General features: G+C 46.5%; 1 protein-coding gene across 2 annotated transcripts in view; it reads right to left on the bottom strand.

Moving 5' to 3' along the window:
• STAT3 (signal transducer and activator of transcription 3) overlaps window positions 1-21,806 on the bottom strand; it is a 129,713-nt gene that overhangs the window by 66,086 nt on the left and 41,821 nt on the right. Inside the window, exon 2 of one of the 2 annotated variants that reach the window (XM_068263199.1) lies at window positions 13,240-13,314. The exons of the other annotated variant lie outside the window; for it this stretch is intronic. The gene's annotated coding sequence lies outside the window, so the exon portion shown is untranslated. The remainder of the gene's footprint in view (window positions 1-13,239; window positions 13,315-21,806) is intronic. 2 annotated transcript variants of the gene reach the window in all.

Genomic DNA, 21,806 nt, shown 5'->3' with positions numbered 1-21,806 from the left:
GTTCAACTTTTCCACCCAACTTTATCGTCCAAAATTGGTCTTTTGAATGATAGTTGGGCATGAAATCATGTGACAAGCAACTAGACGAGCGACATAACGGGTGGGTCCCCATCCAATCGGCACATCAACTCACACAACTGTTGGGCTGATATCCTGCAGCTGACCACGTGTACATGAGGTTTGAATGACTTGTTTTGAATGTAGCCATATCCTGCAGTCAATGTTCCGCTTGCGTGCGCTGTATGTAAAGGAGTTGGTCGTTCAGTTAGTTTGTGCATGGAAAATACAAGTGGTGCAATCGCTTGGTTGTGCAGTCATGTTGTTGGCTGTCGGACACTACATGTACCATGCAAGGTCAGCTGTATTTGTGGTTCCCATGTCCCTCTAGGTCATACATATCATACTCCGGCCTGTGGGCCAAATCTGGCCCTCAGAGCCATTAAAATTTGGCCCTCAATGGGTTTCCCAACTGTGCTTTAGGTTTGGCCCACTCTAGACCACCAGGGAATCTATATTGGAGGTGAAGCCCTAGAACATCAGGGAAGCCATATGGGGGAGATGGGGAGGAAGCACTAAACACTAGGGAACTGTGCAGGGGAAGGTGGGGGCCACTAGACACCAAAGTTCTGTGTATGGGAGGGAGGACCAATAGACACCAGATAACTGTATAGGGGAGGGAGGACGACCACTAGACACCAGTGAACTGTTTACAATAAGGCACAAATGGGGGTGGGGGTAAGAATTTGTCAGATGTGCTAGCACTTTTAGTCAAACTGTACTTCAAATACATTTCTGCTCATTAGAAACCACTGCTGATCAGCCCAAAACGGTTATATGAAACAATCTTCTTTAAGAATGATAGACGACAAGTGAAAGCAAAAACCTTATGATTGTGCGCTAACAAAAAATAGACGTTCTCAGTACATCGTCCATCTTTCTCACACTTTATTGCTGTACTGAGGTTTGGTCAGCTGCTGAGAAGTGGTTATAACAGGACACTGCACAGCTAGCTGTATGATTGAGAAAAGCAGAACGGCACACAACGCAAGCAGCCTGTAGTCTTCCTGGGAGCTCCACAGCAAGAACACTCTTGTTCCTGCTTCCAGATTCAACCAAGTTCAAAGCCTTCCTGTAAATGTGGAGGAGGGGTTTACCAGTAATCCCGTCACAAACACAGGATGAGAGAACCAGCGTGTTAGCTGGAAAATATATGTTGCAACAACACTTTATTAAAACCCATGAATCTTATATTCAGGAGCGGTCATATAATCCAGCATATTAGGACTAATACAACTTAAATGTCCTCAACCAAAATCACAGCACTGTTTTCTGAAAGTAACGGTATTTATATAGCGCCAACATCTTTCACAGCGCTGTACAAAGCATTTTTTTTTCAACTTTAACTGTCCCTCAGAGCTCACAATCTAATCCCTACCATAGTCGCGTCTATGTATGCATCATGTAATGTATGTATTGTAGTCTAGGGCCAATTTACTTTTATGTATGTTTTGGGGATTTAGGAGGAAACCCACACACAGGGAGAACACAAACTGTGCAGATAGTGCCCTTGCTGGGATACAAACCGGTGACCCAGCGCGGCAAGACGAGAGTGCCAATTTCTATACCACCATGGTAACTGCTATATAGTCAAATAAGGGCTCATTCACACAGAGTTGCAGTGAGTTTTGACTCACTGCACATAGTGTGCGTTTTACATGGGAACTTTAAAGTCGATAAACTCATTTTATCATTCACACTGCAACAGTTGTTGTGCAGTGCATTCAACTTATCTGGACTTAAAACTCATGGAAATGTACAACAACAGACAAACCCATCCATTAGTTTTGATTCGTGTATTTTAATGCATGTCAACTCACTAAGGGCCTGAGCCCACTAACGCAGTTGCGTCCGGTTCTGTCCACTTTTCAGCATCTGATGTGTCACTGAAAAGCGGACACAACTGCATTAGTGGGCTCTGGCCCTAACTAGTGTAAATGATGCCTTGCACAACAACAAATAGTTTGTCGAAACAAAAACGTCACATTGTTTGAAACTATTTCCTTGTGAAATTACAATATCATCATTACAGTCACATCTGCCAGTCTCACTGTGCTAGAGATAGATCAGCCCTCTGACCGCTAAAGTGTCAGATCGCAGGAATGGTTGATCTGGAGGCTTTGAAGCACTAGTTAACCACCGACTGCTGAAGAAAAACTGCCATTTAATTGCAACAAAGGATTTGAATAACAATGTTAAAAAAGACCACTATAGCAAAAAAGTAGGCAGTTCAAATCTGACAGAACTGACAGGTTTTAGGCCAGTCCATTTCTTCATGGGGGATTCTCAGGGTTTTCTTTGTTTTCAACAGCATTTCCTGAACAGCAGTTGCAAAGTCTAACTGACAAAATAGTGTGCAAGTGAGTAGGGAGGCCGGCATCTTAGTATTTTGGCAGTTAAACTGCCGTTCAAGAATTGTTGTTAAATACAAAGAAAACCCTGAGAATCCCCCATGAGGAGATGAACTGGCCCAAAACCTGGTCGGTTTTGTCAGATTTTACTGCCTACTTTTTTTCACCTACTTCCCTTTAAACTCCATACACACAGTAAACAATCATCGTCCAAATGAATGAGGAATGACTTGGGCCTAGTATTGTCCTGGTGAGGCACATAAAACAAACTATGAACATCCACATAGGCTGATCCATCCTTGTGGACTATTTGGATGCTTATCGGTGGTAGTCCGAAACAGTAATCAGAAGATAAACAATCGCTTGCTTACAAACACTGGTGTGAGGATACCTACGTAGATCTAGTCCCTCTGTTTTGAGCTACTGCCAATGATCTCATCGATACACAGTAAATGCACTGTCATTCACATCAAGCGTGCCAGAAGTCGTTCACTCACCACACTGTCATTGGTGATAGTTTGTCTACCAACGACAGCAGTGTTTCTCTACATTTTATTGGCATGTACCCCTTTTAAAGCCCTGTACTCGCCAAGTACCCCCTAGCATAGTAAACATTGTCACAAGTACCCCTTGACAGATATATATTTAATAGTAGTACATAATAGGTTCTAATCAATTTCCAAGCATTTACTATTGCTTTTAAATTAGCTAAAATACTAATTTGTTGCTTAAATAAGATTTATCATTTTCTAAAAACAAACAAAAAAAAAAAAAAAACCCCCTCTAAATTAGTTATTCTTGGTTAAGTATATCAAGTCCGAGTACCCCCTGGAACCATCAGAAGTACCCCCTGGGGTATGCATACTACACGTTGAGAACGTAGACTCTAGAGTATATGTTTGGAGCATTTGTCTCAGCTGCTGGCTGCACTATCAGGGGTTGGCATGTAGTTACTGTGGACAGGGGCAGCATCTTGTAGGTAGCACCTCTCAGACAACTGGATACACCATGTAGCAACCGTGGCACACAATGGGCTTGATTCACAAAAGCATGACAACTCAGTTATCACGCCTAAAAGCTTTGCACGTGCTAAGTAGGGTGCAAACTAGGGTGCTAAGTAGTTAGCACGTGCAAAGCATGTTAGCACGTGCAAAGTGGCTTTTCACTGGCGTGCTAACACTGCACGCTTTAGTGAATCAAGCCCAATGCATGGCTCTAGATACCTTTAGGGCTCAAACCCACAAGCAGCCTTTTCTAAGCGCTAGGGATTCGAAAAAGCTCTTGCTAATGCAATGCTATGTGGGATTTTTATAAAATCACATTGCTCCAGTAGGATCACACATACCATTTCATAAGCTGGAGCACTTCAAATTACAAAGAGCTCAAAAGCTTTCCTAGTGGGTTTCAAGCCTCAGGCTGGTTTTACACTTGTTCTTTGCGTTGCCATGCAATGAGATGCTCCTGCCGCATTCCACCACAATGCAAACTAAAATCATATGCCCCTGCGGCAGAGTGTGCCAACATGGTCATAAGCTTGGTGCCGACAGCAACTCAGGGACGCACTTCCTGCGTCCACTACCTGCTGAGCAGCAAGTACATCACTGGGATTTCCGTTGGTCTACGCGTGTGCTGCACCACGCTCTGTCATTTCCACTACCAACATAACCCATGGTGCTTGGGGTAATGGAAGTCTATGGGCAAAGTACGGTTCTTGTGGCAACGTGGTGCAGGCAAAGATTTAGGGTTGCAGCAGATTGGATATTTTTGCCGCATCGCCGTAAGTGTACATGGCATCATTCACTTGCATTGCTGTTGCATCACCCTGCGGTAAAAAACAGGGTAATGCAATGCAAATGTAAAGGGGTCTTAGCAAATATGTGATTGCTACAAACTATATAAAACCATGCACTGCAATGCACCACCTATGCAGCAACGTTCAAAGTACGGAGAGTATGTTGTAATGCAGCTGTGCCCAACCCAAGGCCCGCGGGCCATTTGCGGCCTGCGAAGCCAACTTTTGTGGCCCACGGAGGTGTCCTGAGGAGGAGGATTGGGGATTGTGTCATACTATGTCATAGGTTTACACAGCGTAGTCGCATTCTCCGCAGTAGCACTGTGATATTTAGAGACCCCCCATTGGTTGCTGCAGGAACCACCCTACAATAGTAATCAGCCTTATTCTATATCACCCAGAAAGCCTCTGTACACACACCCAGGTAACCCAGAAAATGGGCATCAAATGGTGAGTACAACAATTCTTGGTTTGCCATTTTCTTTCCTTTTCCAACACCATGTTAACGGTTACTAGAAACATGTTAAAGGCTTCCTGCACACTACATGCGATTCCGATATTTTGAATCAGATTTTACATCCGATTCAGATTTTTAATAGTTACTGCATGCTGCGGTTTTGACTCCGTTTTTCTGTTGATGCATTCAGGGAAAATCGTAATTGCAAATCGGAATCGCAAAACGGATTTGCAGTGTGCAGGGGAGCCAAAGAGTTCTATTTAAATTTTGCATGTACGTGTTCTGGCCCGCAAAAAATTATCTTGCGGCATGGCATGCACTGTGTTACCGCATAAACATAAGCATTACTGGTTTCATTAAAGGATACCCAAGGTGACATGAGATAGACATGTGTATGTACAGTGCCTAGCACACAAATGCTTATGCTTTTTTCTATGCCTGAAAGAGTTAAACATGATGTAAGTGGCAGTTCCTGTCCGACTACAGTGTGACCCTTCTCTGATAAGCAATTATAAACTATAAAACCCTTTCCTAGCAGAAAATGGCTTCTAAAAGCAGGAAACAGATAAAAAGGATTAATAGTTCATAGGTTTTAGCTCTGGCGTACTTCAATGAATGAGTCATTGAGCAAAAAAAAAAAAAAAAGTATATTTAAAATATAAAATAAAAATGTGGAAGGTCTTAAAAATGTTTATTTCATTACTTTATTTTCACCTCAGGTGTCCTTTAAGGCATACTTTTCGTTGACTGTATGCAATGCAGCGTGTGGTGTTGCTTTCCCGATCTGCTACTCTCCTGCAGTCACAGGGAACGCAATGGTCACTGAAAGTAGCCTAAAAGATAAGGCACATATGAAAGAATTGTTTCTTATTGGTTCCTCTGCAGAGCAGCCATGAGCTACTGTCATGTACATGTGGTGAGGGAGAATGCTATTCCGCTCACAAGTCACAAGACACACTACACACATAGTAAGCACTGCAATAATGCTGTATGAACACTGACTGCACTCAAATTCCAGTTCCGCTTGTCCCATCCAGGAGACCACAGCAGTTATGGGAGCCAGCTGCACAGAAAACGAGTAGAAGTTTAGGCGCCAGCTGTAATTTACAAGCAGCCTGACTACCTGAGCTCTGGGGAAATGTCTAGCACTGGACTAGCTAGACAGAAAACCATAAGCAGCTGCTGTTACCAGGCAGCAAAGAGGCAGTAAAACAACCACATTTATACACATCCATGTAAACTGAGCAGCCATTGCCTGAACTTCACAAACCAGTGTCCCTTCCAGGTCTCCAATACCAGTTTAATTTTCCACTCCTACTTTCATTGCTAAAAACTGACTTTATTCAATAGTACGCTAAAACTATCAGGCCCCATCTACACAGACATAAAAGCAGAGTGAAATGGATTGTATAGATGCGAGTGGATCGGTTTGAGCAGTTATGGTGAGCGGAACACTAGTTTTGGTCCCATACAACTTTCCCAGATCCACCGAATGAAGCAGATGATAACAGAGGCTGCCGGAATCAATGCTAGCCTTTGCGAATGCACCGTGTCTGGTCTCATTAGGCAGCTCGGCTAGTTTACCAAACAACTCCGCTTCCACCATTCATTGGGGTCCTCCATGCCCCTGCACAAATAAAACACAAAAAAAACCAAAAAACTACCAATCCCAAAGCCCCAGCAGAAGGGGCACCAAGCGAGTGACGACATAATGAAAAAAGGAATAAAAAAAAAAAAAACAAACTGATCAATTTAAAATGAAAAATTGATCAGTTTTATATCCAGTATGGACTGAATTTCCCCATAAGAATTAATGGAAATCCAGGTGATTCATTCCACAATCCATAAACAGTAATTGTAAAAGACTCACTATAACAGTCACTGCCATCTGTTGGCTCGCCCCAACCTTTTTTGTGTTGCTTACACAAGTAACTTATCCAATGACAGTTGCTTTTGAGGATTACATGGAAGTGTGACAGTCTACACTCAGATGAAGCACAAGCACAATACTATAGCGCCAAAGGGAGAAGAACTATCGGCTCAGTTGTAATGACGTAACGCACGTTTTTTGTTTGTATATCAAGACAAAATTTCACAATAATTTTTGCTTGTTTAGCAAAGCGCTCTTAAAGTTGTTCTCAATGCAAGGTTTCACTGTATATAGTGTGAACAGGCCTTAATTAAAAAAAAAAAAAAAACACCATCCCTCAAGTGGAATGGCACATAGCATTACACTAGCAAGAGCTTTTCAACTCACAAGTGCTTAGAAAATTGCTGCTGGTGGGTTCCAGGCCTCAGAGTACAAGTACTAACAAACCAACAGCCCAATTTTGTAAACATATCCAGTATGTACTAAAATCCACTAGTTGCCCTCCTGTCTTGAATAAGACAACTGCAGCTACAGATACTCCAGTTTTCCCAACATAATGCAGTGCTGTTGTAAATTCTGTACATTATATCATCCATTCACACCAAGTGCTATGCATTGCAGGCTAACAGTAGGTTTTGTAGTCTATGGTGGCGTAGGGGGTAGCGCTCTCGCCTTGCAACGCAGGGTCCCCGGTTCGAATTCCAGCCAGGTCAACATCTGCAAGGAGTTTGTATGTTCTCCCAGTATCTGTGTGGGTTCCCTCTGGGCACTCCCGTTTCCTCCCACATCCCAAAAACATACAGATCAGTTAATTGGCTTCCCTCTAAACTGGCCCTAGACTATGATACATACACCACACAACACATATAGACATACGACTATGGCAGGAATTAGACTGTGAGCTCCTCAGAGGGACAGTTAAGTGACAAGACAATATATTCTGTACACTGCAGCAGAAGATGTCACCGTAATAATAATAATAATAATAATAATAATAATAATGTAGGTCTTTCAACAACCACTACAGTATACGCATTTGTGATATTTGAAGCAATGCCTCAGTCATTGTAATAAATGGGGTCACTACTGCAATACAGGTGGTTGTTAGATGTTGTAAAATGCACAGCCAACCGCATTGCATTTATGAATGGAACCTAAAGCGTACTAGAGGTAAATCTGTATATATGAGCTAGAATTCCTTTGTGGTCGCATTGGTTGTTTTTCAGTGTACATTTAGTACTTTTACAAAAACTTAGTTTAAACAACTAAAACTATACAAAAAAAAAAAAAAAAAGCCATCCACTGTGCAACAGGTGGTTGATAATCCTGTATCTTCTAATGCTAGATACACACGATACAATTTTCTAGCAGATTTACCTGCCAGATCGATTTTCCAACATGTTCAATCTGAATTTCACATAACTGCAGCAGAAAGTGATTGGATGATTAGTGCAGTCATAGGTCAGCACTGTTGGAATTTGTTTTTACTATAATCAATGACTACAGACCAATCTTAATAACAGCAAACTTCATGAAGACCTTCGATAAGCTGGTCCTGTCCCACCTGAAGCTCCCCACCAAGGACCTGACTGACCCTCTCCAGTTCCCTTATAGAACCAACAGGTCCATAGACAAATGCCAAAAATAGTGGTCTGGCGTACATATTGTCCCAACTAGACAAACTGGACACCTATGCCAAGATTCTCCTCTTGACTTCAGTCCCACCTTCAACACCATCAGCCCCAGCATGCTCCATGACAAGCTGGTACAACAAAAGTGCATCATACCCTCGTGCATGGTGGAAGGACTTCCTCAAAAACAGTATCCAGGTAGTGATTCTCAACACCTTCACCTTACTAGAACAGACCAACAATACAGGTGCTACACTAGGATGTGCCCTATTGCCAATCTTGCTCTCCCTATACATGAGATTCTGCACCAAGATCTACTGTTAAGGTGATCAAGTTTGCAGATGACCCCACCATCATCACAGGCCTTGAAAACAAGAGAAGAGTGGACAACAAGACTGATGTCAGGCGACTGAGATGAAATGCAACATTTGAAAGGACAAAAAATAAATAAAAAAATAATAAAAATAAAAACCACCAATGACGATGGTTCTTGCTAGGCCAACTGAAAAGGTTTGTAATGACTCGAACACTTCTGACCCACTAATACTCTGCCACCACTGAGTCAATCCTACGCTCCTCCATCACTGTATTATACCTGAGCGCCTCTGAGTGAAAAGCATAAGCTACAGAGAGTCAAAACCACAAAGATGATTATCGGCAGCATCCCCCTAACCCCCCCCCCCCCCCCACAAAAAAAACAAAACAAAAAAAAAAACACCTCCTGTACTACAGAGACTGTGATCCAGAACCATCAGGATCGCAAACAATTCTTGCAACCTCAGCAACCACTACCTCGACTACTCATCTGGTTGCTGCTTCATCGCCACTAGCACTTTCATGCACAGGAACTCTTTTCCTCCAAGCTGTCCTGACACCACCAATAGCAACCCACAATGTGTAATGTGTGTTGTCCCAATGTGTAAATTGTGCCCATATCAGTATGCACCCCACACATATGCTCATTTCTGAGCTGTCTGTTAAAGGGAAGGTTGAAGCAAATTAAAAAAAAATGAGTTTCACTTACCTGGGGCTTCTACCAGCCCCATGCAGCCATCCTGTGCCCTCGTAGTCACTCACTGATACTCCAGTCCCCCGCTGGCAGCTTGCCGACCTCAGAGGTCGGTCGGGCCGCATTGCGTACATTTTTACGCATTCCCGCTAGTGCAGGAACATTAACACATACAATTTTATGCTTTACTGGTTCAATGCGTAAATTTTTACGCATTAAACCAGTAATGCGTAAAATGTATGTGTTAATGTTCCTGCACTAGCGGGAATGCGTAAAAATGTACGCAATGCGGCCCGCCGACCTCCCAGGTCGGCAAGCTGCCAGCGGGGGACTGGAGCAGCACTGAGTGACTTCGAGGGCACAGAATGGCTGCATGGGGCTGGTAGAAGCCCCAGGTAAGTGAAACTCACTTTTTTATTTTGCTTGGACATTCCCTTTAAAAACCATTCCTTGTACAGTACCCTGTAGTTGGCAAATAAATCTGGTTCTGATTAACTCTGGTCTTATTCGTGGTGTATGCAGCAAAGGTGAGCACTAGCTTCATTTCCAGAGGTTTTTATAACTGTACATTGTGTGAACAAGCATAATAGTTATAACTGCTGGGAAGACAGTGACCTAGATCCAAAGATAGTGACAGGCAGCTGGGAGAGGGAGGATGCTGCATAACCCACTGCCAACATAGAACAGCCATAGAGATGTAAGCAGTAAAGGACAGTACTGTACTAGTCACCAATATCACTGCTACATATTTTCAAATTAGGTTTTAGTTGTGCATCGACAGACTATACAGTCAGGATATAAAAAGCTCTCCTACTCAACATGGCTGCTTCTACACCAAGTCCCATCACAGGGTAATAATATGCAATGCATTCACTTAAAAGGCATAACATGTCTATTTATATCATGCCTATGCCTCTATTTGACCTCTGGGTTCAACTGGCACAGCAATTTTCTCACCAATGGTCCCCCTTTAAGCCGTAAAGTGTACCAGAGCCGAAGCTCAGGCACACAATTAGATATTTACCAAAAGAGAGGAAAGTCTCACGATCCTACTGAGGCTTCCCTCATTGCTCCGATGTCCAACATCTTCCATCAGCGTGGCCGCGCAGTAAGCCGGAGCTGCTCATGTACAAGAGGCTCCATGCCATTGCTCATGCACGGCCCTGCTTGAAACAGGAGAGGAGCGTGGCCCCGATATGGAGGGGGACCCCGCTAAGTAAAGGGGGTGCGGGGGGGGGGGGGGGACGGACGGACAGGACATAGGTGCAAGGAGGGAAGCCTCAATAGAATCCCAATACTTCCCTCTCATAGTCAGATAAAGATCAGATTACATTTTATAACACTAGACAATCACAGTGTAACGATTGCGGAATAAGCTCTGTGATCAGCGCCCAAGGCGTGCGCTGACATGGCGGAAATCCTCCACAAGCGTATGAAGGGGGGAACCAAGCTTTGGTGCAAGCACCAGTAGAGGGCAATTCCCACCGGCAGATGGCGCTGTGGAGTGCAGAAGAGTACAACCGCTGCACAGCCACAGATGCCAGATGGGGATTGTACAGATCAAGACAATGCGGGGCTGAACAGCCCTTAAAGAGAAAGGGTACAGGATGAATGAGTGTTCACCAATCTAGTCGAGACTTAGCGACGGTGAACACACATCAGCAGAAACAGAGTAGGAACGCAATCGCGAGAGAGGTGATTGCCAGAGGTGACACAAGGCTTAAGCAAGGCAGGGGACGAGAGTAGCAAAGGCACAGCAAATCATACAAGGAGAATGATAAAGAAAATAACAAACGCTAACTAAACGCGAACACCGCCACTCATGCGCAACAGCGAACGCGTTTACTGCGCGGTCTCCGCGTGTTACGCACAACAGAGACAAGCACGCCTAACTAACCAAAGACAGACAAACACGAAACAGAACGTGAACGCTTGCTTAACGGTTACCTCACCGAGCCTACAGCAAGCGCCCGTATCAGACAAGACAGACAAACAAGAAACAGGAACTAGGCAGACAGGATCCACCGCTCTTCCGCCAGAGCAAGTGTGATCCAAGCAGGAACACAGATCAGAAAGATCAACAGCCGCTAACGCTAGCGGCTAGTGCGATCTAAACTCAGGAACAAGAAAACCGATCAGAAGGATCCACCGCACTAGCGCAAGGCGAGTGCGATCCAGGCAAGACAGATCAGATGAGATAGCTGGTAGCAACCGCTGCTCCAGCTATACTCCAAGAACAAAGATCAGAAGGATCCACTGCCGCTACCGCTAGAGGTTTGTGCGATCCAAACACGACAGATAGATGAGGTAACCGGTAGCAACCGCTGCTCCAGCTTACACTCCAAGAACAAAGATCATCAGAACGATTTCCTGTCGACCACCGCTGGGACAGGACAATCGCAACAGACAAACAAAACAGATATGCAATCCTAACTGCACTAGGGAACCTGCCTAGTGCAGTCCCAAGAATTACTCTAAGATAACTTTAACAAGAAGTAGCATGGCTGACACTCTAGGAGTGTTTAATACAAACCCTGAAGGAATGACCAGCAAAGGACTCTGGGAAACATAGCCTCTTATACTGCCTGCCCTCAAAGGAGACAGCTGGGCAATTTGCATGTATGCAAATCCCTCAGCAAAGCAACTCTGAAAGTTGCAAGATGAAGCCAGGTCTCCTTTCCAGAGACCTGCATCCCTCAGACATAAGGAATGGTCAAACAGCTGTCTGCCTGTGCAGCCAGCTGAGCGGATCCTTACACACAGTCTGCTTTAACTACTACCACACAAATTAAAATTTCCCACGTTTTTATTGAACACCATGTAAACAACAGTCACCGTGCAGGTGGAAAAAGTATGCCAACCCTTGGATTTAGTAACTGGTTGAACCTCCTTTGGCAGCAATAACTTCAACCAAACGTTTCCTGTAGTTGCAGATCAGATGTGCACATGGTCAGGAGTAATTTTTTGAACATTCCTCTTTACTGAACTGTTTCAGTTCAGCAATATACTTGGGATGTCTGGTGTAAAATCGCTTTGAGGTCATGCCACAGCATCTCATTTGGATTGAGGTCAGGACTGACTGGGCCACTCCAGAAGGCGTATTTAATTCTGTTTTAAGCCTCTCTGTTGATTTACTTCTATGCTTTGGGTCGTTGTACTGTTGCAACACCCATCTTCTGCTGAGCTTCAGCTGGTGGACAGATGGCCTTAAGCTCTCCTGCAAAATATCTTGATAGAAACTTTGGAATTAATTTTTCCTGCGAGGATAGCAATCTGTCCATTTGATGAAGATCAAAGATCACATTTTATGACCAAATTTGTGCAGAAATCAATTCCAAAGGGTTCACATAATTTTTATTGCTACTGTGTATATACAGTATAGATAGATCTCTATCATCTTAAACCACAGCTTCAGCTTGGATTCCTTAAGATGAATACAGTGAATGCACTATATCACTGTATTGATGCCATAACTTCCACACCTACAAATCTGTGGGGCTGCCATCACTTTACCCATTATTGTGCTCTGAACGCCTATTATACAGTACAACGTGCTTGCAGGAGTGTTAGATTTCATATGCTCCTCTAATACCAAGAGGTCCCTCAGCATTTTAGTTTGGCTCAGTCTAATAGGAATCTTTATAGAGGATATACCTCTGCATATGAAAGACCGGCATTGTTTGAAGGGATATATCTTTACAATATAGAAGGAACCTGAAAGGGGGTTGGGGACCAAAACACAATGTTCATAGATTAAGGTCCACCCGCCATGTGTCAGTCTGAAATATTACACCCACCCTTCCCTAAAAACAGATGCATGAATTATTCAAACACTTTTCTGCACAAGCATCTCAGACCTCAGTGTAATCAGTGCAGTCCAAATAATCCAACAATAATCCAAGATAAAGCAGTATCTCATTAAGTTAGTACACAAATATTGAACAAGAACTCATGGTCACAAGTCACATGTTTAATTCTGAAAACTGAATAAAGACAAGTAATTAGGCTAGGAGAACACCTCTGCAGAAAAAGCATGCAGTTGAGGCAATATGTGTAAAAAGTAAAGTGCTACCTTCATTGTGACAGTGTTTAAATGACAGCTGGCATCAATCATCTGCTTTAAACTTCAATTGAGTAACATATCACCCTATCAGTACAGATACAAGAATACATTTAGCATGGGTTCCTGATACATTTAACCAGACAACAATGTTTTTAAAAAATTGCAAACATTTCTACTTAACTGCATGCAAGAATTAGCATATTAAAACCAGTTAAAATAACAGCAGAAGTATCTAACATCATATTTCATGCTCAAGCCAAAAGACCAATACGCCTATCTAGTCTGAAAGCCCTAGCTACACGATACAATTCTTTGTGCGATTAGATTACGATTCTATTTACGATCCGATTAAATCCGACATGTCCGATCGGGATTCTATTCAATTCGATTTGTCATTGCAAATCATGACAAATCGAATCCCGACCAGACATGTCGGATTTAATCGGATCATAAATAGAATTGTAATCTAATCGCACAAAGAATCGTTTCATGTAGATGGGGCTTAAGCTGGCAAAACCTCCATCACCACATTGTCACCCGAACATGGCGCCCATACACTCCGAAGAGTGGCTACAGTTCAGACCCAGGACCTGATCCACATACAGAAGCTCCCCATAGGGGGCACAGAGTCAGCCTGCACAGCAGCCATAGCCACAAGATCCTTCACTCAGCATTGCTATGATGAAACAGCAAAGCCTATACCGCAGACAGGCGATTCCACCATCCAGCATAAAATCTCACCACCTACGGTAAATAGTATCTTCCTGTGGGTACCCACTCACATGTCAGGCGTCTCTTAGTCCCTTGAATAATCACCACCCTCGAACAGGCTTCAATTAGGACTCCAGATCCCCATGGATGCCGTGGCTCACCGCCGATAGTTCACTTGGTCAGCTGTGTCACACCGGACGCTAAGGTAGACTCGCGTCCTCAGAGTAGCATGGGATGGACGTCCCCATGACGTAAGAACTATTCCACTATTCCGCCCATTCCAGTCCAAATAATCCAACACTGTACAAATAAACACATTTGTACAAGCAATATCTCATTAAGTTAGTACGTAAATACTGAGGCTCCCTATGCTAGATGATATTTTCTATTTGGCACTTTTACTGGCCTGATGAAGCGGGCCGAGACCCGCAAAACGCGTTGCCTGTGCTAATAAAAATCCCTTGTATTAACTACAGAGGTTTCGTCATTGAGGTAAGCTAACTCATATCACTTTTCGATTTTAAGCTGATTTTTAGATGCTTTTATTACACCAGGGCGCCTCTTTCCCTTTTACGTGCTACGTAAATACTGAACAGGTTTAACTCATTGTCACAAGTTTAATTCTGAAAACTGAATAGAGTCAAGTAATTAGGCTGGGAGAACACCTCTGTGCAGAAAAAGCATGCAGTTGAGGCCATTTGTGCCTTTTTGGATGAGTTATGAATAATCACCTTTTCAACAAAGGAAAAAAAATACTTAAGATTTAACATACTGTACAAAACATGCATTTTTGATATGCTACAGGAAAGCATTGCTGGCGAATACATTTACAGTATGTGCAAAGTCCTTGCTGTGAGATTTTAAAATGCACATAAAAAAATAAAATAAACTTTGAAAAAAATAAATAAATCGCGACCCATAGAGATTTACAGTATATAGGATTAAAATAAGTGTGCTCTCTGCCTTCAAGGGAGTGTTAAAGAGTAACTGTTAGCCCCAAAAATCAAATTTAAATCTCTATTGCAATGTTTTAATTACTTTGTAAGGGAGCAAAAAAGGCAATGCAGAAGTTAAAAAGCAATCTAATTTTTTTACTGTGTAGCCTTTTCCCCAAGCTCCTAAGGAGGACGCAAAGCCGCATAACAGATACTGCAGAGCATGCGCATGTCTGCCCGACCCCCCCTCTCCCCCCCAGGACCAGGTGCCGATGTCTGCCCGACCCCCTCTCCCCCCCCCCCCCCCAGAACCAGGTGCCGATGTCTGCCCGACCCCCTCTCCCCCCCCCAGGACCAGGTGCCGATGTCTGTCCGCTCCCCCCCCCCAACCCGCCCCCCCAAGAGCCGATGTCTGTCCGACCCCCCAGGACCAGGTGCCGATATCTTCTCACCCCAAACAGCTGACACGGAGAGAGAGCGGAAGCGGAGTACATCTACACACTTCCAGCGCCGCCACCGCAGAGCAGCCGCCGCCGTGCATCTCTCTCCTGCTTGTGATTCTCTCACATGTGACACGGCGGCGGCTGCTCTGCCGTGGCGGCGCTGGAAGTGTGTAGATGTACTCCGCTCCCGCTCCATGTCAGCTGTTTGGGGTGAGAAGATATCGGCACCTGGTCCTGGGGGGGGGGTTGGACACACATCGGCTCTTGGGGGAAGGTGGGGGGGGGGCAGACATCGGCACCTGGTCCTGGGGGGGGGGGGGGGGGGGGGAGAGGGGGTCGGGCAGACATGGGCATGCTCTGCAGTATCTGTTATGTGGCTTTGCGTCCTCCTAAGGCCCGGTTCACATTAGCGGCTGCTATCCGGAATCGCCGTGCCGGAGCCGGACCGCATGCGGACCGGACGAAACGGACGCACGGCATAGCAATGAAAGTCTATGCGACCGTTCACATGCGTCCGTTTCGTCCGGACCGGAGCGGATCCGGACTCCGGCGTCCGTTCCAACATGCGCTATTTTTTGGTCCGGCTGGTCCGGCTGACGTATCCGGACCGGAGCCGGAATGTTGCATCCGGCCAATGGAAACCAATGAGAACCGGAGAGCGCACAACACACTGGCTATAAAAACCGGATGTTGTACCACACTTCCTATGCTGACTCTATGGTATGGTGGCCATTTTGGATGGGGACCACATGGCACCAGCGTTCACAGAGTGGAGCAGCAGTGACTTCATGCTGGAGCTCTTTGGCAGCAATATGGAGCAGGATCTGTCTGATAGCGAGGGGGTGAGGCCCTACACATCAGAAGACCTCATCCTACAGGTGCAGCAGGTACCAGCCCTGTGGGACAAGGGGGATGCGGACCACAGCAACATCAAAAAATGCAGAGGCCTGTGGAAAAAAATTGCCAAGCTGTATGTGGAGGACTTTGAGAACTTGAGCAAGAGACAGCAAGGCACAGAGGGTATGTTGACTAGAAGTTTTTTGGGGGGGGCTTGTGGTTTAAGCTTGTGATGTATTCCACTTTTGCTATGGATTTGTGTCACCCACGTGTTGCCCACCCACCCGTGGCCCACCCACCTGTTCCCCACCCACCTGTACCCCACCTGTGATGTATCCCACCCACCTGTACCCCACCTGTGATGTACCCCACCTGTGCTGTATCCCACCCACCTGTGATGTATCCCACCCACCTGTACCCCACCTGTGATGTATCCCACCCACCTGTACCCCACCTGTGCTGTATCCCACCCACCTGTGATGTATCCCACCCACTTGTACCCCACCTGTGATGTATCCCACCCACCTGTACCCCACCTGTGATGTATCCCACCCACCTGTACCCCACCTGTGATGTATCCCACCTGTGATGTATCCCACCCACCTGTACCCCACCTGTGCTGTATCCCACCCACCTGTGATGTATCACACCCACCTGTACCCCACCTGTGATGTATCCCACCTGTGATGTATCCCACCCACCTGTACCCCACCTGTGATGTATCCCACCTGTGATGTATCCCACCCACCTGTGATGTATCCCACCCACCTGTGATGTATCCCACCCACCTGTACCCCACCTGTGATGTATCCCACCCACCTCTACCCCACCTGTGATGTATCCCACCCACCTGTACCCCACCTGTGATGTATCCCACCCACCTCTACCCCACCTGTGATGTATCCCACCCACCTCTACCCCACCTGTGATGTATCCCACCCACCTGTACCCCACCTGTGCTGTATCCCACCCACCTGTGATGTATCACACCCACCTGTACCCCACCTGTGATGTATCCCACCTGTGATGTATCCCACCCACCAGTACCCCACCTGTGATGTATCCCACCCACCTGTACCCCACCTGTGATGTATCCCACCTGTGATGTATCCCACCCACCTGTACCCCACCTGTGATGTATCCCACCCACCTGTGATGTATCCCACCCACCTGTGATGTATCCCACCCACCTGTGATGTATCCCACCCACCTGTACCCCACCTGTGATGTATCCCACCCACCTGTACCCCACCTGTGATGTATCCCACCCACCTCTACCCCACCTGTGATGTATCCCACCCACCTGTACCCCACCTGTGATGTATCCCACCTGTGATGTATCCCACCCACCAGTACCCCACCTGTGATGTATCCCACCCACCTGTACCCCACCTGTGATGTATCCCACCTGTGATGTATCCCACCCACCTGTGATGTATCCCACCCACCTGCGATGTACCCCACCTGTGCACATAAAACATACACAATGACCAATTATTATACATCAATTTATTGTAAAAAATTAATACATTTAAAATCACTCAAAAACTTGAAACTCCAAAATAAACACATTTCAACAAAACATATTAAAAACCAAACATTCACCCTCGTCCTGGTGGTGTGGTAAAATAAAGTCTCAGTTGGTCCCTGTTCCGCAGTGACACTACCCTTGGCCTGGTTGCATACCTCCGCAGGGGCATTAGTGGAAGCACATTCGGGGGTTCCGGAGTCTCTCTTTCCTCCTGCCGCACAAAGTTGTGGAGGATGCATGCTGCCTTCACCACGACAACTGCGTTGCCCGGTTTCAGCAGCATGGGCGTGTGGAACACCCTCCACTTTGACACCAGGATCCCAAATGTGCACTCCACCATTCTCCTTGCACGGCTCAACCGAGCATTGAAGTGTAGCTGGCTGGCATCAAGTCCCCTGTCTGGGTACGGACGCATTACATGGTCGGACAGGGCGAAGGCCTCGTCCCCCACAAACACATAGGGGTAGGCCGGTGCCCTTGTCCCAGGCCAGGGTCTGTCACGGGGGAGACGCAGTCTGCCTTCCTCCATCAGCCGGCAAAGGGTCGTACGCTGGAAAATTCCAGAGTCATTGGAACTACCGTACGACCCCACATCCACGTACACAAACTTGTAGTCCGCATCTGCCACTGCCATTAGAACAATGCTGAAGTATTTTTTATAGTTGAAATAATGGCTGCCACTCCCCACGGGTTTCTGAATCCGGATGTGTTTCCCATCCAGTGCGCCAACACAATTAGGAAACTTGCACTCGGTCCAGAAGCCCTGGGCGATCTCCTCCCATTTCGTGGTGTCCGGCACAGGCATGTATCTGGCCCTCAGTCGCGTCCAAAGGATCCTCGAAGTCCTCACGACGATGCCTGCCACCGTGCTCTTCCCAATACGAAATGTGACATGTAGCGATGTATATGTTTGTCCAGTTGCGATGTACCTACAAGAGAAATAATCGAAATCAATTTTTCATGTCGTTACAGGAGAAAGGTTCAAGACAAGGTGGCGCAATATACGGGATGCATATGTGAAATGGCTACGGAAGAAAAAAACTTGCCGAACGAAGTGGCAGTGGCGGGGGAAGGCGACAAAAAGACTACCAATTTGCCAAGCAATTGTCTTTCATCAATGCAAGCCTGGAACCTAGACTGTAAGTACCACTACTGTGGGCAGGAACTGAGAGCTCATTTACCATGACTTCGGCCATGTATTGCTATGGCCTCAATTCCCATGGCTAGCGAACTTTTCTCACAAGCTTTATCAAATGTTGGGTAGAAACGGTTGATAAAGTGATTGCTAGTGTTTGCTAGCTCTGTGAATTGACGCCACATGCTGTTTGGCACACCAATAAATATTGTTTTTATCTACAGGACTGAAGACAATTTGGAGCAAGAGGAACCGACCCAGGAGGCACGGTTCAGCAGTGAGGAGAGCTTGGTGGATGATGACGTCGCCGATGTAACCTATTGCCCCGAGGAGAGGAGTAGGAGGAGGGAGTCCTTAATCCCAACTCTCTCCTTTGATGATGACTTGGCAGAAGAGAGCTTGGATGTTGAGGTTGCAGGACCGAGTGTGGAAGAAGCTGAACCTCCACAATCGACCGCTATGGAAGCTCCAGGGGAACAAGAACAAAGTGAGGCGCACCGAGAGACTGCAGCACAACCAGCGCGCAGGGCAACCCCGACACAGGCCAGAGGACGGGAAGATGCTGCCACACCACCAGTGAGGACCACCACACCAGTGAGGCGTCGAGGTACCCTCCCCCCAACAAGGAGAGAGACAGAGTCCGAGATGTCCGGGGCTGTCTCCGGACTTCTCGGGATTCTTCAGAGCCACCAAACTCTCATAACCCGGCAGTTGCAAGATGAGGACAGGGGCCATATCATGGAGCAGTACAAGTCCCACATCACTTCACTGCAATGTGAGCTCGACGCTGTACATGGGCACTACAGGGACGAGCTTAAAATGATTCATGAGATGCACAGAGGAGAAATCGACCAACTGCGTGCGCAGCATCATCAGTCGGTGGGCCAGCTGCAGAACATGATGCAGCAAATGCATCAACAAAGCAAGGAACTACTGAAATTGCAGGCACACCCGTGTTTTCACACTGTGATGTCTCTAATACCATATCTGGAAAAGGTGCCTTCCCAAAACCTGATGGCGTGCCATTCCAATTTGCTGGAGGTGATTAAACAGCACATGGACACGCCATTATTGCAACCACCAATTTTTAGACCCCCACAACCAACAGCGGTGCCCACCTGGCAATCATCACAGATGTACACCGGCTACAGAGGCAGTCAATATGGGCCACCGCTGTCAGGGTCCAGCTCATCCACGACCAGCACCCAAGAGAGTCCAGATTTCCAGGCAGCAACTCCCACCTTTTCTAGTAGTGGTGCCGATACAATTTGAAAAAAAAAGTCAAATTGTTCCTGGACATGCTCCTCTGAATACCTCCGATCCTCGGAGGAAGGATACCATCACAGGGCTTTTTAACTTTTGGTTTTGCTGGACTTGAACTTTAGGGCCTGGTGTCCCCGAAAGACACTACCTGGGTCACAACCTTGTGCCTGTTGCACTGCACCTGTGCCTTTGATTCCTCTTGTTCCTTACTTTGTTGATCCTAATCACTTGCACAAGACCCTTGGAGCCATGGGTGAAGGACACCTTCACTGGTCGGTGAGAGGCCTAGCCTTTTCACTGACCTGTGTCCTTCATCCATGGCTCAGAGGGTCCTGTGCCAGTGGTTAGGTTTTAGAAGCACTAATAATTTAGGGCCTGGTGTCCCCGAAAGACACTACCTGGGTCACAACCTTGTGCCTGTTGCACTGCACCTGTAGTCCTGCACCTGTGCCATCGGTTCCTCTTGCTCCTCACTTTGTTCTTGTTCCTAACCACTTGCACAAGACCCTTTGAACCATGGATGAAGGACACCTTGACTGGTCGGTGAGAGGCCTAGCCTTTTCACTGACCTGTGTCCTTCATCCATGGCTCAGAGGGTCCTGTGCCAGTGGTTAGGTTTTTGAAGCACTTCAATTTATTAGGGCCTGGTGTCCCCGAAAGACACTTGGGCAGCTATGCCCTACAACTCTTCCAGCACAAAGTTGGTGGTTGGTGTTCCTTAAAACTGACCGGGCTATACCATAGATATGTTATTTTTTTGTCTTCCATGTTGGAAGAATGTTTCCATGTTGGAAAGTTGTCACGGTCAGTTACCTGTCCAGGACCGGCGGCTGGCACAAACGGATGCTGGCGGGTCTCCTGGTGTAGTTCGCCGGCGTGGAGATCTGGCGTTCTGCGCACCGCGGGCCGCGTTGCGTGGCGTTACCGTTGGTGGCGAAAGCTGCTGGCGTAGCGCTGTGCGCGCGCGCGCGTAGGAGGCTTGCCTTATGCATATTCTCTGCCTGATTGTGTTAGCGTGTGCGCGCGCGTGCGTGTGTGCGTGCGCATGCGCACGGCGTGACGCGCGGCGCATTGGCGCCAAACGGCCTATTTAAGTCTGGAGAGTGCCACTCTCCAGTGCTGTAGTATTGCAGCTAGTTTGTGAGTGTGTACTCCCGTGACCTGACCTAGAGTCTGCCTGTTTGTCTCCTGAATGCCGATCCTTGCTTGTCTGACTGCCCACTCTGTTGCCGACCTCCTGCTTGTACGACTGCCCGCTCTGTTAACGACTTCTGCCCGTCTGAGAACCCGTCCTGTTGCCAACCTCCTGCTTGAACGAGAATCTGATCTGTTGCTGAACTCTGCCTGTCCAAGAATCTGCTCAGCTCTCCAGTCACCAGCTGCCATCCATTTAACTGGGTTCCTGAGTCATTGCAGTACCCGACTCAGCCTGCGGGGGCGCTGCTTAACCAACCTGAACTCTGCAACGGTTCTGCAAGCGCTCCTGCCCCTTGGTTACTGTTGGCTCCTGTTCCAACCTCAGGGACCTCAGTTGGCAAGTCGCAGGAGTTGCTGTCCTCAGCATACCGGTCTCCATCCACAAAGGTACGTGACAAAAGTGGTTGTTTTTGCAATAAAAAAATTTTGTTTTTACATACCTCAGTGTGATGAGTAGTTGTTCTTGTGGTGTGACTGCTCTCCTGAACGTGGTATCCTTCTTCCTAAGGTCATCCTTCACCATC

Source organism: Hyperolius riggenbachi, chromosome 12 (assembly GCF_040937935.1).
Source record: "Hyperolius riggenbachi isolate aHypRig1 chromosome 12, aHypRig1.pri, whole genome shotgun sequence".
NCBI classification, from domain to species: Eukaryota; Metazoa; Chordata; class Amphibia; order Anura; family Hyperoliidae; genus Hyperolius; species Hyperolius riggenbachi.
Note: the sequence above shows the minus strand (reverse complement) of the source record. Positions and strands in the feature narration are given on the sequence as shown.